The sequence below is a fragment of the Lemur catta genome, chromosome 1 (genome assembly GCF_020740605.2).
Source record: "Lemur catta isolate mLemCat1 chromosome 1, mLemCat1.pri, whole genome shotgun sequence".
Taxonomy (NCBI): Eukaryota; Metazoa; Chordata; class Mammalia; order Primates; family Lemuridae; genus Lemur; species Lemur catta.
In genome coordinates, this window is record NC_059128.1 from 272210650 (window position 1) to 272223768 (window position 13119).

Below are 13119 nucleotides of genomic sequence, written 5' to 3' on the forward strand. Positions count from 1 at the left end.
CCAATTTTTTTTTTGTAAAGGCAAGAATACATAAAGTCTATGAGTGCAAACTCTGACACCAGAAAGCCTTGTTTCAAGGCTAGCTTCCAACGTTTACCCAGCTGTGCAATCTTGAACTAGTTACTTAAACTCTCTGGATCTGTGAAACTGGGGATAATGATCACAACTATTTAGGAGCTTGTTTTGATGATTAAATGAATTAATGCATGGAAATAATACCTCACCCATAATAAGTGGTCAATGCATTTTAGATATCAGGATTATTCCATATCTCCACAGGAGGTACTAGAGTATGGGCAGCTATGGAGTCAACTACCTTGTCCTGTCCTTTCCTAACTGCATGACTTTCGGCATGCCACTTAACCTCTCCAAGCTTCAACTTTCTCATCTGTATATTGGGGTATTTGTGTTGGATATCTCATAAAGAATTTTTCAAATGAGAAAAACCTCCCTTTAAAATGCTTAGCACAGTGTCTGTCATATTGTATAAGTGCTCAGTTGATGTGAGCTGTTATAATTATTCAAGGAGATTATGACTGAGGAAGTGATAGGATACTGCAAGTGGGAGTGGGTTAGTCCCATGATATGATTCATTGTTCTTTTTGCTGTACTATTTTTCTTCTAGAATTAGAGTTACCACTGATTAAAGAAGGGTAATCTATGAATTTTCCCTTCTCCACTCTTAAATACTATTATAAAAAGGGTACATATCAAAAGTTTATCTATAAAAAGAATGGTTTTATCATTCTATCATAGGTAATGTTGAATTATTATGATAATTATTGCTCTGAGCATAATTTAAAATGTCCAACATCTATCACTGGTCAATAATTACAGAGTGTACATGAGAGATTTGATAGCACAACAAAATGACTATAATCAACAATAAGTTAGGGTATACTCTGAAGTAATTAAAAGTGTGGAATTGGAATGTTCCTAACACAAAGAAATGATAAATACTTGAGGTGATGGATACCTCAATTACCCTGATTTGATTAATTCACATTGTAAGCCTATATCAAAGCATCACCTATACCTTATAAAGATGTATGCCTGTATCAAAATATCACCTTTACCTTATAAAGATATACAACTATTATATACCCATAATTATTAAAAAACAATAACAAATAAATAAAATAACAATAATTATTATAGTATAAAAATTATGCCATATACAAAAATCAACCCAGAATGGATTAAAGACTTAAACATAAGATCAGAAACCATAAAGCTACTAGAAGACAACATAGGAGAAACACTCCAGAACATTGGTTCAGGCAAAGATTTTATGGCTAAGACTCCAAAAGCACAGGCAACAAAAACAGAAATAGACATATGAGACTATATTAAACTGAAAAGCTTCAGCACATTAAAGAAACAATCAACACAGTGAAGAGGCAACTTGTAGAATTGGAGAAAATATTTGCAAACTATTCATTTGACAGGGGACTAATATCCAGAATATACAAGGAACTCAAACAACTCAAAAGAAAAAAAAAACAAATAGTCTCATTAAAAGATGGGAAAAGGATCTGAATAGACATTTCTCAAAAGAAGACATGCAAATGGTCAACAGGTATATGAAAAAATGTTGAACATCACTGATCATCAGAAAAATGAAAATCAAAACCACAATGAGCTGCCATTGTTTGAATGGCTATTATCTAAAAGATAAAAAATAACAAATGTTGGTGAGGATGCAGAGAAAAGGGAACTCTTATACAATGTTAGTGGGGATGTAAATGAGTACAGCCACTATGGAAAATGGTATGGAGGTTTCTCAAAAACTAAAAATAGAACTACTGTGTGATCAAGCCATTCCACTACTGGGTATTTACCCAAAGGCAAGGAAATCAGTATATCAAAAGAATATCTGGACCCCATATTTATTGAAGCACTATTCACAATAGCCAAGGTTTGGAATCAACCTAAGTGCCCATCAACGGGCAAATAGATAAAGAAAATGTGGTGTGTATACATACACACACACACACACACACACACACACACACACACAATGGAATACTCTTCAGCCATAAAAATAGAATGAAATCCTGTCATTTACAGCAATAGGAATGGAAGTGGAGATCATTATGTTAAGTGAGATAAGCCAGGTGCAGAAAGACAAATATCACAAGTCCTCACTCATATGTGGGAGCTAAAAAAGTTGATCTCATGGAAGTAGAGAGTAGAATGATGCTTACCAGAGGCTGGGAAGGATGTGGGAAGAGGAAGAAGAGAGGTTGGTTAATGGGTATAAACATACAGTTAGATAAGAGGAAAAAGTTCTAGTGTTTGATAGCATAGTAGGGTGGCTGTAGTTAACGATAATATATTGCGTATTTCAAAATAGCTAGCAGGGAAGATCCTACACAGAAACCATAAATGTTCAAGGTGATTTGAATACATTGATTTGATTATTATACATTGTATGCATGTATCAAAATATTACATGTACCCCATAAATATACACAATTATTATGTATCCACTAAAAATATATATACCAGAAACATCTTATGCCAGAGTAAAGAAGTGCTCAAAGAAAGATGCGGTTACATCTAAAGGGCACAGGGGCCAACTTAATGAAACTGTATCTGGTCAAATTTGGTACAATTTTTGCATCAAAAAGCGTAATGACTGTATTGCAACACATGGCATAAATAAAAGTCCACGAGTACATAAGAATACTCATAAAAGAAAATATAATAATTATAGAGTGAAATTATGGATACTGAAATTGATTAAAGTACAGTGTCTCTTAATGCCCAATTACTACTTAAACTGACATTTTATAACTCCATGGTTATCCCTTAATAATAGTAAATTATTAGTATGTATGTTAGATCATTGTTCCTAACTATTTACTGCCTGTCAAGAGGCAGAACATTCTTTCTTGTTTTGATGAGGTTGGGATTGGCCACGTGACTTTTTGATCAATGACAGGTAGGTGGAAGTGGTGAAATACTGGTTCTGAGTAGACACTTGGGTCATCTTGGGTTTTGTCCCCTCCTCAAATTTCTGCTCTCCACTGTGCCAACAGCATGCTCTAGAGGATGCACATTCAAAGTAGTCACAGAGAACCTAACTGAGTCAAGCCGAACCTGGCAAAAATCTCCGCTGACTTGCAGCCATCATGAAATGTGAACAACAAATTAAATGTTTGCTTTTGCAAGCCACTGGGATTTAAGGGTTGTTTATCGCTACAGCAAAAGCTGAATGATAAATATAGAATCATTTATACAGGACTTGCTGTGTGCCCAATGCTTGGTAGGGTAAGCATTACACATATTCTCTCATTTTATCCTCTTCTTATCCCTGTGGCTTAGGCATTATTATTCCTATTTGGCAGATGAGGAACAGAGTCAAAAATGTTGAATAATTTGTTACATAATTCATTAGGGACCAAGTTAGGATTCAACTCAGGACAAAAATCACACTGAATCATATGCAAATTATTTAATTTCTCATGAAGAAAAGACACCAGATTTTTAGGATTCAACCCAGGACCATTTAACTCCCAAGTCTGGAGTCTTAGACAACATGGTGACTGTGTTCTGAGGATAGAAACTGTTAGGGAAAACCCTGTAATTGGTGTTAAAGGTTAAACATGGTTGAATCCCAGCCATTCCATAGAGTTCAACCTAAGAATTCTTTATGTGTATTTAAAAAAAAAAACACGTAAAAGCATGCATATAACATTTTCTGGCCAGATCCAATAGCCAGAAATAATAAAAAATTTCTAAGACAAAATAATTTATGAAACTGAATTTACTTAGGTGACCCAGACACAACAAAAATCACCGTGAATAATACCCAAATGATTTAATTTCTCATGAAGAAAAGAAGCCAGATTTTTAGGCTAATTCTTCTAGACTCTTAGCATTGTCTCCATGGCCTTTTCTATATAAATTCTGGGATGGGTATATTCACACCTAATGGGCGCGGGGTGCATCATCTGGGGGACAGACACCCTTGAAGCTCTGACTCAGGTGGGGCAAAGGCAATATACGTAACTTAAACATTTGTACCCCAGTTATATGCTAAAATTAAAAAAAGAAAAAAAAAAAATTCTAGCCTTAAGAAAGGCCCCTGGGCCTTCTTGACTTTCTCTCCCTGCCCCAGCTCTGAGGATTTCTCTCTCATTTGAGAAATAAATAATTCGGAATTAGAAACTGCACATGAGTCCCACCACTCTTCTGCCTCCCAACTTGGTCATATCCTCATTATGGGAAAAGCCGTTCCAAAAGGCAAACAGCTTTTCATAATTGTTATTTAATGGATATTGCCTGCTCCTGGGATTTCTTTCTCAGTATCTGTTTGTAATGCAAAGGTCAGCATAATACCACTGGCATACACAAGGATTCTGAGAGATTTGTTCCTCCTGATTGAAATTCAGATACAGTGACACAGTAGATTAGTTTAGGAGCCTCTTATGTAGCATGGGTCACAGTTTGGATGAACCTGACCTCATTTTAATTCTGGGTCTTCACCAGTCACTAAGAAAACTGACCTATGAATGTGGAAAATGGTCAGGAGCATTTGTTCACTAGTCTGGCATAAAAGGGAAGTCACCAAGTGCAAAGACTTCGTGCTCTGCTTTGGTCATTATCCCTCTAACTGGCCCTAATCTCACCTAAATGGGTTTCTCCTTAAGGTAATTTAAGCAGGAAAAGGTGGCTCCAGAGAGTAATTTAGGTCTCATGTATGTACATATTTGCAGGATTTATACTGCAAGCTACACTTAAATTAGTAATGGCAATCTCATTTCAAGATATTATATATTGAAATATTATTCAACAAGAAAGCTATTTTCCAAGGAGGCATGGGTGATGATTATTTATTAGTTTAAAATGCATCCCTTCTTCCCATCTCACCAAACACCACTTCCATTTCAAATGAGCTTGAAGCTCTCACACACTGCAGTTTATGCATAAAGACTGGCTGCTTAGAAGCACTTGTGCCTTGAGATACAGGGGAGAAAAATACTACCATAAAGTTCGCAGTATTTATTGTTAGAAGATTGTTTATTTCAAAAACAGAACCAAACTAAAAATCAGAAATGACAAATTCTAGGGCTACCAGCATGGTTTCTATGGTGTGTGTGTGTGTGTGTGTGTGTGTGTGTGTCTGTGTGTGTGTGTGTGTGTGTGTGTCTGTGTGTGAGAGACAGAGTTTTCATTTTCTTCTGTTTCTATTTTACAGCACGATATTTGGAGTTCACTATTGAGGTTATTTCCAATCAAATTGCATTCAGTCCTGGAACAATGTATAGCTTGTCCGCATGGATGATAGTGGGTTATGGGCCACACATCCTCTAGGTTTAAATGGAGGATATAAAACTAAGTTTTATAAGGTCACCATAATTCCTCCTCCCCCGGAGAAAATATGACAGCAATTTTGAGGATAGAGGTTTAAAGGGAGCAGCCAAGAGTACTTGAAATAACAGCTAAGAGAAGAGTTCAAATTTTCAAATAGGGCAAACAAGGTCAAGGGGTCAAGTTTACATATGAGATCCTGACCCAGATGACAGAGACCACCCTCCAAAACACCCTCCCACCCCTCACTGCACTTTCACCCCGTCAAGTTCTCAAACTGATTTGATGGTCTTTGTTCAAATAGTAGCTCACAGATCAAGGCCAGAATGAGTCTAAAGCAGAGGCTAGGAGTTTTGTTTTTTAACATTAAATATAAAGATTTGAAAGAAGATGTGATCAAAGAAAGCTGTCTTTTCTAGAACTTTTAAGAAAGATTAATGGCGACTGCAAACTGCCATACAGAATGCTCACCATAAGGCAGATGCTGTATGTGGGGCTTTGCATGTGTCATCCCAGATAGAGAGGAGAATATTGGCTGTGCAGTAATCAATCCATTGCACACATGTAGAGGTCACTCTAGAACACGTAACATTTATTATTCAATTAATCCTTGCAAAAGTATCTAAACCCACTCTTTCAATTGTTCTCCTCCTGCTCTCATTTCCAAACCAATTATATTTTCACTCTCATCGTTTCACTATAACTACTTTTTTGAAGATCACCAGTGGCATCTGTTGTAGTAAATCCATTGGTCATTTCTCAGTATTTATCTTTCTTGATCTGTCAGCAGTATTTGATGTACTATTTTTTAATGATAATGAAGAATGAAATGGGAACTTGAGAAGTTTCTTGAGAAATTCTAATTAGAATTCCTTTTCTGAGGAAAATTATAAAGATATACTGGAAAAAATATAGATGGCAGAATGGGAAGAAAAAAAAGACATGACCAGAAACGATGGGCAGGAGATGTTATGTGGCTGATTAGGGTGGTAGGAAAATCACTGCAAGACAGCAATGAGCACCATTGTTATTAATACATTACTGTAGCCCATTTGCTTGTTGAAAAATTCTGGATTATATGTGCTGTAGTTCTCCCTCTGGTGCTAATTAAATTAAAGCCATAAACATTTTTTAGTAGGGAAGAACAATAATTGATATGGTTATTGAATTTTATTATGTGCCAGGCAATGATCTAAGTGAATTGCATCCAATAATTGACTTATTCATAGGCAATGATGATTTGTATCCCAATTTTACAGATGGCAAACTGAGGTGCAGGGAGGTCAAAAACCTTGCCCAAGGTTACCCACTTAGTAAGGGAACATGCCACAATTTGAATGCTAGGAGAATAATAACAATTTTTAAGTCCATAGCATTTGAAATCACCAGCTCAGTCACTTACTTGAAACCTCTGAGCAATATCCCATAAAGTTGGGACTCATCACAATGTTAGGGGCACAGATCATCTGTGGAGTCAAAAATCCACGTATAACTTTTGACTCCCCCCAAACTTAACCACTAATAGCCTCCTGTTGACCAAGAAGCCTTACCCATGCCATAGTTGATTAATGCATATTTTGTATATGTATTATATATTGTATTCTCACTATAAGCCAGAGAAAAGAAAATATTATTAGGAAAATCATAAGGAAGAAAAAATACATTTAAAATACTGTACTGTATTTATTGATACTATAAGTTTAAATCATCTGTTTACAAGATGGGTAGTCTGTCTGATATGGTGGACAACCACAGTTGTAGACTTTAATCTCTGTTATATATCAAGCCATTCAACTTTTTCTTGTAATGTTGTGACTTCTCTCTCCTTCTTGGGCACACTTCCAGCATTACTAGTGGCACTTCGTATGGGTTCCATGGTGTTATTCAAGGTTTAAGGTATTGCACTAAATAAGATGAAAAATATGGGAGAACCACATGAGATCACTTTTTACTGTGATACCCAATTTATTAGACAGATGAACTGCTCATGCAGAGATGATTGGCCTCACATGGTGTTTTAAGTGGATACTTTCAATACTTGAGCTCACCACAATAGCAACAGGAGGTGGTTACAAAATAATTACAGTAGTATAGGATGTATTATAGTTAATTTTATTAAGTTATGATTTAATACTGCATCTTTATGTTTATTTACATTTTTCTTGACTGCAAACGGTATCATGTATGTTCTGTAGATGTTTGTGTAAATTTTTATTGATTTTAACTTTTTATAATAGTTCTATGTATATTTTATGATAGTAAATTATAAAATAGACCAAGTATCTACATATTTTATGCATTCGTGACATGCATAATTTTTCTTAATTTTTCAATATTTCTAGGCCACAGTTCATCTGCAAGTTTTTTCATTTTACCTAATATCTACTCCAAATTTTTCAATATATTTATTGAAAACAAAATCCATGTATAAGTGGACTTGCTCAGTTCAAAATTGTGTTTTCCAAGAGTTAACTGTACATGTAATGAGATTCTCTTATTTGTTGGGAGGCAATTTTTAAAAATTTGTGTTTATTTAAAAAATTCAAGCCCACCGATCTAGAGAAGACATTAGGAAACTTCTTCTGTAAATGATCATGTAATAAATATTGCAGAGTTTGTGGGCCATACATTCTCTAATCAAACTACTCAACTCTGCTGCTGTAGTGCTAAGGTGGCCATAGACAATATGTAAACAAATAGACATGGCTATGTTTCAATAAAACTTTATTTACAAAAACTGATGGTAGAACTGATTTGGCCGACGGGTGTACGTTCTTGTCACCTGAATATTGTAATGACATAGATGCCATTATGCTAAGTAATATTCTGTTTAATGAGAATAGTCCAAAGCTGTTTCACGATTTTAGCAGAGAATTTTACTTGATTCCAATATAGAAATTTTCATTTTCTTTTTTTTGCAAATAGAATCCATTTTTTTTAACTTGACATATGATGGCCCAGAATAGATGTTCCCCTCACCTCCAACCCCTTGCAACAAGCTGTGACTATATGAAAAGTTCTAGCCAAATGGAAATAAGCAAATGTATACACATCTTCTAGGAATTATCTGAAAATGCAGAGATTCTATTCTTTCTTCAGAGCTGGTATACAGATGGACCATCTGGAATTGTAACAGCTATCTTGGGGTAGGTTACCTTTAGAATAAAATCACACACAATACAGCACAAAGATAAAAGAAACCTAAGTTCTTCAAACTGTGAGGCACCAAAGCATCCTATAACTAGACTTCTTTTATATGAAAGAGAATAAGCCTCTATACTGATTAACTTGCTACTCTTTGAGTTTTCAATCATACTTAGCCTGATCTAATCCTTCTTGATGCAATGGCCATGTATCTTTCTTAACTACATCAATAAAATGCACTTGATCCACAATATCAGGGAAATGACAGGATGAGAAGGTGCTGTGACCTAAGAAAAGGACACTGACTTTGAAATCATAAAACCTGGCTCTGCTACTTGGTGTGTGATTCTGGACAAGCTGCTTTAACTTCATTGCCAGTTTTCTCACTCATAAAATAGGGCTGACTACAGCTAATTCAGTGGTGTGATGCTAAAATGAAATAAAATATGTGAAAGTGACAGAGTAACATTTACTTCATATTTGTAGATATATAAATATGTATATAAATATATCTGTGTATAATTTTTATGACCATGGAGGTATACACACACACACACACACACACACAAAGTACACATATACACATACATATATACACACATATAGAAAGAAAAAAACAACACTAATATATTTGTTAGCTCATTTGTTACTGCAGTGTGGTGAGAATGAAGATAGTACCAGAAAGATTTAGAATTTTTCAAAATTTTATCTTTATATACCTATGTATTTATTATGATAAATTTATTTACAAATTTTATTTTATTTTATTTTTTTTGTCTCTTTTGTGATTTTAACTGAAGCATTACTATTCATTTTTTTAAATTCTTATAAGCACCAAATTTTAACATCTAAGGCAATTTGGGGGGAAAGAAATACCATCAAGAACTTCCCTCCAGGACAAACCAATGATAGTCATTCCTCCAAACATCCAAATTGAAGGTCTACCAAAACAAACAAAAAAAGCCCACACAGAAATAAAAACAAAAATCACATTCTACAGGGTCAGTGCATTTAGCAGTCTTCTCTGTGCTGTCTAACTGTCCTTCAGCTGACTTTCAACAAAAATAACACCCTAGTTCATCAAAATATACATTTTCCATTTGCTTTTTTAAATTAAAAATAACAACTAAAGAAAACTTTAAGAAATTCGCAATTAATTGCCTGACTCATTTTGATGTCATGTACAGCATGTGGAGGTCAGGAAGGTGATTAGCATCACACATGATTGGGGATATTCACCTTCAAGGCTTAGCTTTCTTTCACACAGTGTAAAATACCCACAATTCCAAGTATGAAGGGACACAAATTATTTCCTTAGGGAATTCCACAGGACAATACAGGCACCCAAGCTGTTCTTCATAGAGTGACAGGGCTTCTGTCAGATTGACACAGTTCCCCTGTGTGAAATGTTTCCCATTCTGTTTCCATACTTTCATTGAGAGGTCAAAAATCAGTGTGAGAAACTCCCATGTGGAATCTTTTTCTGGAGACGTGGAGATTGGAACAGCCATCAAATCATTAATCACATAATCAAACTCCCTCCCTTCTTTGGCTACCTCTTCAGTGCTGGAACACAGTCTTCTATTAGAACCTGCCTGACAGCAGTCTCCTTTAGGGTTGTCTAAGACATCACCGCACGTTTTTCACATATATTTCTTATACCCATCAATCACCCTTTGGTAAATCTCTACCATAGTGACCATCTTTGGTTTCAGTTTGACTATTTCACATATTATGTCCCCATCTCCACCTTCCAGAATCAGTGCATCTTTGCCAGTGCTCATGATGGCCCAGGCAGACGCCAAGTCCCTCTCTGCCAAATTAACATCCCCACTAAGGATGAGAATATTTCCAAATTGCTTCGAATGTAGAATTCTAATGTTCTAATAAGGTGAATCTTCATCATACACCACTTCATCTATGTTGTATTCAACCAGGTGCCCATCGGCGGTGGGCCAGTGTCTGTCGACGGCCCCTCCTCAAACCATGGGTGGTCATTGCTTCACCCGCCCGGTGCTGTCCTGGTTCAATTCTTTCATTCTTTTTCTTCAACTTTGTTCAAAAGACTGCCAATTTCTTCCTGGCTCCGTGCATCACTGTCGTAACTCTGAAGGTCCAGTAACACCAATCCATGCGGGTAAATTCTCAAATTGGTAAAGCTGCCGTTTTTGTTTATGTAGGTTGCTAAATGGCCGTGGTCCTGCCAAGTATGCACCGACTCCGCCATCCCTTGCTCCTGGAGAATGGACTGGGGGCCTTTTAGAATGATCTCGCCATCAGCTCTGGCGCTGAGCACCAAGTCGAGCATGCTGTGCAGTGCTGCTGCCATAGTGAGGCCAGGCCCTGTGCCACGCCTAGGGGAGGCAACCGTGGGAGACTGGGGGCCAGTGGGGTGTCAGGCTGCAGCCGGCCTATTTACAAATTTTAATTTGTATATATATACTTATATATTATACATATAATATACAATGTGAATATATGTAAAATAGCCTAGCGTAACGCTGCACAAGGTGTTGAAATTGGAAAGCCACAAGGACCATCAGTTGTGGAGGTGATTTTTCTTTTGGTTTACTAATGGAAGAAGGAACATAGAAGGAAGGAAATTTTAGGGAACTTGACCAAGGTTATTCTTCCAAGTGAGGGTAATATGACTATATCCCAACCATGCTGTCTGACTTATGATTTACTGAAGGTGCTAGATGTCTTCAAGCTCTCTGTACATTGCCCTATGCTCTTTCTGTAATATGTATGCCATTTCCTGCCTCATGAATTTTAGCTTATCTCTAAACTCGAAAATCTTTTGCTTTTTGAAGCCTTTTCCAGCTCTTCCAAGCCTACGATCCTTCTTGCAATTCTTCTATACACTATAAACATGTTTATCATACCATCTAATAATTATTTATGTATATGCCTTTATTCCGAAGTAGAATGGAGCCTCTAAGACACCTTCTATTTATCATTCACATTCATTGAAAACATTTTTATGAGTGCTGCCCATACCTCAGGCACTGTTTCACATTCAGGGTTATCACAGTGTACAAATAGACAAGCATCCTCTTCTTACGAAGCTTACATTTCACTAAGGGAGACAAAAAATAACAAACAAAAAGTTAAATATGTAAAATATCAGATACTGATGAGGACAGAAAGAAAGGTCAGTGTATGGGAAATGAACAAGGAGATGATTTTTTACGTAGAATATTCAGAAAAGGCATCTCTGCTCAGATGTCACCTGCATGGAGAACTCACTAAACAAAGGCAGGAGCATGCTGGTCATGCTAAAAGAACTTCAAGTAAGCCTAAGAGACTAAAGTGAAAGTGGAGAGAAGTCACTGCATATAAATTCGGAGGGAGAGGATCAAGATTGTGCAGGGACTCCTAGGTCATGATAAAGATTTGGCCTTTATTTTTAGTATTGGGAAGACTGCAGAGGGCCATTAGAAGACAAATGACAACAGGTCCACTTTGACAGGATCCCACTGATGTCTCTGTGGAGAATAAATACACCTAAAGGGGGCAAGGTCAGAGGCATAGGATCAGGAAGGAGAGTGCAATCGCCAGGGTGAAGAGTGATCATGACTTGGGTGATGACAATGGTGACATATGGTCTGCTGTGGGATGTATTTTAGAGACAACTGGAAACTAGTGTCTCCAATTATAAAACAAATATTTAATACAGGATTGTGGGAAGAATGAGTTATTTTAATAAGTGATTAAAGGTTAGAGCTGGAGAGACTTATCATTTAAGTGATTATTAAAGAATACTTCAGTTCCTACATGGAGAGTCATCAAAGAACCAAAAAAGATATTATATGTTTCTTGAATCCTTGTTTAAAAAGTTAAACATTTTTTTAGAAAACTCTGAAGTTTGTAGTTACAAGAGCAAAGGCTTTAAAAAGCAGGGAAGGAAGACTTTATGCGATATTTGTAAGTTTTGAAACAATAGTGAGTTATGATATTGAGAATATGACTAGGGTGATTTAAAGTTGGTGATAATGTTAAGAAAGCAAGAGTATTTTCACTTCACCAAACCCAAAACATAGTTTAGATAAACAAGAAACAAACACATCAAAAATATGTACACGATCTTGATAACTGTGGTTTCGGAGAGAAAAATATTCTGGGAATTTGCATACTTTTTTAAATGATATAGTATATCTTTGAATAGCATATGGATATGTTAATATAACATAAAATGGTGACAAATGATATTTTATTAGCTTTCTGGTTAAAAAGGGTAATGCAGCTAAATTTGATCATGATGGGCTATTCTGCTAGTGGGACTTTTAAATTTCTGTGAATCATTTTAAGAGATCACATAAAAGAAAAATATGAGCTATAAGAATGATCAAAATCTCACATTATTTTTAGAGAAAAGAAGTATTGGTCTAAATAGAAAACTTTACGAAATATGTTTGGGTTTTCTTCCAAAGAGCACCCTTTACACAATTTTTAAGTCTGTAATGTACATACAGGCAGAACCTGGATCATGATTGTTTAGATCTGAAACCAGAATTGTTCTGAAACATCTTATTTGAATTCTAATTTAGAGAGTGATCCTCTCCCTCCCCACACAAACCTGCTCGATCTTATTTAATAGGAATTTCTGCTCCTTTATTTAGAATAATTTCAACAAATACCTTGCAGTCTCCTCTA

General features: G+C 36.0%; 1 protein-coding gene and 1 pseudogene across 10 annotated transcripts in view; both read right to left on the minus strand.

The window, feature by feature from the left end:
- GRIK1 (glutamate ionotropic receptor kainate type subunit 1) overlaps positions 1–13119 on the minus strand; it is a 378899-nt gene that overhangs the window by 254920 nt on the left and 110860 nt on the right. The gene's annotated exons all lie outside the window — the stretch shown is intronic.
- On the minus strand, positions 9240–10868 carry LOC123630676 (annotated as a pseudogene). Its single transcript, XR_006732732.1, has one exon. The product of XR_006732732.1 is annotated as a spermine synthase-like (transcript).